Source organism: Tupaia chinensis, unplaced genomic scaffold, assembly GCF_000334495.1.
Source record: "Tupaia chinensis unplaced genomic scaffold, TupChi_1.0 Scaffold000674_2, whole genome shotgun sequence".
Classification (NCBI taxonomy): domain Eukaryota; kingdom Metazoa; phylum Chordata; class Mammalia; order Scandentia; family Tupaiidae; genus Tupaia; species Tupaia belangeri.
In genome coordinates, this window is record NW_006160198.1 from 2989506 (window position 1) to 2995134 (window position 5629).

Sequence of the window (5629 nt, forward strand, 5' to 3'; positions counted from 1 at the left end):
TATGGAAATTCTTTTTTTTTTTTTTTTGGAGAGGGTTTTGCTATAGGATGCATGTGCTCACTGGAAAGACAGAGACAGAAAGACAGAATGCAAGGAATCATTCCCCAGTGGGGATGGCCAGACCACAATCCCTTCTCCTTCATTCTCCTCTCAGGATCTTGGGCACACATGTGCACGCGCCAGGCATGAGTTTAAGCCATTGGGTCTGGGACTCAAACCACAGTTGACTACATGGGAGTCCAGTGACATAGCTATACTGACAACTACTGGACCCATGGAAATCTTTAAAAAGATATTGAAATTGGCACAAAAAAGTGGAAGGACATCCCATGTTCCTGGATTGGAAGAATTAATATAATCAAAATGGCAGTTCTACCCAAATTAATCTACATATTTAATGCAATTCCAATCAAAACACCAGAGAAATTCTTCATAGACCTAGAAAAGACAATTGTGGAATTTGTGTGGAATCTTAAAAAACCTTGTATTACCAAAGCAATCCTGCACAAGAAGAGTGGAGTGGGCAGCATCTCACTCCCTGACCCTAAAGTATATTATGAAGCTGTGATAATCAAAACAGCATGGTACCAGCACAAAAACAGACAAGTGGGCCAATGGAATAGAATAGAGATCCCAGAAATAAACTCCAAAGCTTACAGTCAACTGATTTTTGATGAAGGACACCAGTCAATCCATTGGGAAAAGAAAAATCTCCTTAGAAAATGGTGCTGGAAAAACTGGGTATCCACCTGCTAGATGAAACTGAACCCCCAACTTTCACCATTGACAAAAAATCAATTCAAATGGATCAAATATCTAAACCTAAGACCTCAAACTATAAAAATACTGATGGGGAAAAAACTGGAGGAACTCTGGTAGACATTGGGGTAGGCAAAGCCTTCTTAAATAAGACTCCAAAAGCATGAGCAATAATCCCTAAAATAGACAAATTGCACTATATCAGATTAAGAAGTTTCTGCACAGCAAAGGACACAGTAATTAGGATGAAGCGACAAACCTCAGAATGGGAGAATATTGTTATAAGCAATGCCTCAGATAAAAGACTAATAACCAGCATACATAGGCAACTCAAGCAGCTTACCCCCCAAAAAATTATTAACCCAATTAAAAGATGGGAAAATGAATTGAATCAACTGTCTAAGGAAGGCATACAAACAGCCAAAAAGCATATAAAAAAATACTTAACATCCGTCATCATAAAGGAGATGCAGATCAAAACCACAATGAGATACCATCTAATCCCTGTCAAAATTGCAAAGATTAAAACAACAAATAATGGTAAGTGCTGGTGGGGATGTTCTGAAAGGGGAACTCTCCTACATTATTGGTGGGAACGTAAATTGGTTCAGCCACTGTGGAGAACAATATGGAGGTTCCTCAAAGATCTTCAAATAGAACTACCATATGATCCAACAATTCTACTTCTGGGTATCTACCCAAATGACAGGAGAATGCTCAGTCTGAAAAGTACTTGTACAGCAATGTTTATTGCAACATCAATGTTTATGTCCACAGATAACTGGATTGAAAAAGTGTGGCACATATACCTTATGAAATTCTATTCAGCTATAGAAAAGAACAAGACCCTGGCATTTGATAGAAAGTGGTCGAATATGGAAGATTTATTGCTGAGTGAAGCAAGCCAGGCTGTGAAAGAAAGATATTGTATGTATCCACTTAATATGTACTGACTATGCACACTCTACAGTAGAGATTGAAATATTGGAGGGCATAAAAACAGTGAAAATAGTTATGGATAATGAAGACCTGGGAGGAGAAAGGAAGGAAAGCAGGAGAAAAAATAGAGAGGCAGGGCATTTGTGGGAAACAGAAATGATTTATTATCTGTTGATGATAATATGCATGATATTCTCAACTGGATTGGTCAGAGAAGTATTTCATGTTGGGTAAATTCTCTTTATCAGACAAATTATGTACAGCAATTGAATGTTTTTTAAAAAAATAAGAATAATAAAAAATAAAATTAAAAATAAAAACAAAACCAATAAAATATAGATCCCTATCTCAGAAAATAAGAATGCCCCCTGTGAACCCCAAGATGTGAAATTATGGAAACATTTGGAATTATAATATATTTAGAAATTACTGTCAAAAAAAGCAAAAGTCTCCCTCTCAAAAGAAAAAACTTATGTAGACATACAACTATATATTGATTTGATAAACATGATGGGGGAAATAAGTTACATTCGTGCATCTATGGTCATTTACATCCATATCACCCTCTTTTGCAAAATTGACACACTTTACAACCCTGTGATTCCTGTGTTAACCTAGAAAAAAAGGTAACACTGTGGAAAAACTGGGTAACGGTTGTGGATGATTCCTTGGTGAACCAGCCACATAAGGCAGCTTTGCCCATTTCTTAGTGCTCTGTTCACTTAGCTTTACAAATCTTCTCAGAAAGTCACACTAAACTTTGATGCTTAACAGTTTAGCTCAGGAGGTAGATGAATAATACCTTTGTCTACTTGTTTCTTTTCCTAGACCCATGACTATCTCACGTCAGATCCCCATGATCTCCTCTACCTTGAGTTTAGCAATTTGAATTACTTAGAAATAAAACTTGACAAAGTCTCCAGCCTTCCCAGCAAGTGAGATAAAACAAATGTGAACACACTACAGGGTCTTTGTCCCCTACTGACTGAGACCAGACTCCCACCCTCAGAATGGCTGCAACTGTACTTCTGGGGGACTTGCTTGTGAATGTTCGAGTCACATTATTTCTCATCTTAAAATAACCCTGTACAGCAGGTTTTTAATGTCCCTCACATAGAGGAGGATTATGTAATTTGACTCAGGTAAGATTATGTAATTTGACCCAGGTAACCAGCCAAGAAATAATGGAAGGGTGATTTTTCCACCCGGTCCAGTTCTACCCTACTCTACCTGCCTTCCCTTTCTTCCCTTACCTACTCTTTGGTGATGCAGACACACCATCAGACCTGTTTCCTTTTATTAGGAGAAACTTTGAATGAAACCAAAAGATGCGAGACCCTGTATTTTATTATTTCTGTTTGAAAGGAGCATTGGCAGACTGGCCATGTAGCACTGTGCATTGGGAACTGGATCCCATATGGCTGACTATGATTCAAATCCCAGGCTCTGGCAGCTTGAAAAATACACTAGGCATGTGGGTGTATATCCCCAAATCCTGATGGGATGCAGAAATGGAGGGAAAAGGGATTGTGGTGTGACCACATCCCATTGGGGAGATGAGAGAGAGAGAGAAAGCATGCGCCCTCTGACAATATAAACAAATAAATGGAGCATTGACGATGACAAAAACTCTATACTTCTCTGAGTATTAAATGGAATATAATGTCTAAATTTCTAGAACATGACTAAAAGACACAGAATAAATATCAGTCCACTCCCTAGACTTTCCAGTTAAGTTCTAGGAAAGTTAAAGTTCAAGACAGAGTCACAATCACAACCTCTGAGGGAGTGGAACTTTCTTTCTAGCTAAGTATCACACACCACAAAAACCTAATTGAATTAAATGGATATAAATTGTTGCTTGCACTAAGGTGAAAAGCTAGTTCATTAATTCACTACTGAGATTAGTTCTTGACCCAATGAATTTTCACTTCTTTTCTCCTCTTAGTACCCCAACCACAGCAGGTGTTATTAGTTCAAGTATCATGATCCTGCTAAATTGCAACATAATATAATATTGTGAATACTTCCAGAGGCATTTAATAAATGACTGGGAGAGAGCTGCTAAATTTAAACATTAAGTAGGTTAGAAAACTCCTGTCAAATATCCACCAATATTCTCTTTTATCTATGGTTCAGTTCACACTTAATGGGTATCTCAACCTAGGGTTTTAACAATGTGTCACTTAACCTGAGTATTCCTATAGTATATAATAAAAAATAATACATATTTTATAGTGTCATAGTTACATTTTATGAGCAGTGACTATTTACAATTTTACCAGTACTTTCTATGGCTTATGCTTTGGGATGGGTACTCTATCACTCCATTTTAGAGAAAAGAAACTGAGGCAGGGCAAAGCACAATAACTTGGCATAGGTCACAGTACAGATCCTGACCCATGCAATCTGACCTCTTAAACACTACACCGTGAGCATAATAGTCAAAAAGCCTGGCACATATCAAGCACTCTATAATGGTGACTATTAAGAAGACAAGAATATGGTCTTATAGCTTTCCTCTCCCCCAGAAAAAAATAAAATCAGGGACCAGCAGTTAGTGTAATGCCTATGTCACTGAACTCCCATGTAGTCAACCATGGTTTGAGTCCCGGACCCAGTGGGGTGCGTGTGTGTGTGTGCCCAAGATCATGAGAGGAGAATGGAGGAGAAGGGATTGCGGTGTGACCATCCCCTGTGGGGGTGATTTCTCTCTTTCTGTCTCTCTGTCTCTCTCTGTCATTCTGGCGAGCACACACTCCCTATAGCAAAAACCTCTCAAAACAAAACAAAATAGAAAACAACAAAACAACACTCATTCTTTATTTGCCCACAAAGTAGTTTTATATATCTTGTATACCTCCATGCAAATAATAATAATAACTAATCATAAACACTTCCTTTGGTGAGTATGCATACGTCAGTCACTGGTCTAAGCACTTTTAGGTATTAATTCATTTTACCTTCACAGCAAGCCAATAAGGTAGGCATTCTTCTTATTATTATTACTACTATTACAATTTTATAAAGGTGGCAACTAAGGCATATGGAGGTTGAGTAACTGGCCCAATTCACACAACTAGTGCATGAAAAAGACAGGATCTGAAACTGGCAGTCTGGACCCAGAGCCCTCTCTGCTACTACCACAGGTTCATCTGTGATGATGGAGCCCAGTTCTGTGAGATCCACCAGGAACAGCCTTTCCCTGCCTCTGCATGCAACTCCTTGTCTGTACCATCCTGGCTGGGTCACATCAGTTTGGACGAAGCCCAGTGTCACGTTCTCCCTGCCTATACCTGCACTCTGCACTTCTGAACACTGCTCAGGAAACATGAGCCATGATAAATGCATTGGTCCTGGATGACAAGGGGCCCCTGGTGATTCCGACTTCCAGATGCCCTTCCCCAGCAGCTCCCTCTACGGCTCTGTATTAGAGCCAGCCTCACCCACTCCTCCCAACTCCAGCTCTCCTCTCCTCCTCAGCAGACAGAGTCCCCTGCTCCCTCACAGAAGAGTGAGAAGCTAGCGGATGAGAGAACTCTCAGCTCTGCCTGCACTTGATAGACTTACCTCTCCCTACAGCTATTACTGCCTTCATTCTAGCTGCATTGGAGGCATCACCTTCTTTTCCATAAGGAACACTTTTACCTTTTTTTCTGGAAACGTCTGCCTTCTTAAGGACTGCACTTTATGAATTTTCCAAGGGTGAGTATCTTTAAGCTCTCTCTTGCTTCTTCCTTCCACTCAGCATTCAGACATGTTCAAGTCACTCATCTAAAAGCAGCTTCATAATGGTGCCAGTCACAACCGCCCATGCTCCCAGACTTGGATGCCACATACACATGGCTCCATTGACAGCCATCTTGACCCTAACTACAACCTATTTTAAATATTTGCGTTTTATTTACTGTTTTCATTCAGTATAATTCAG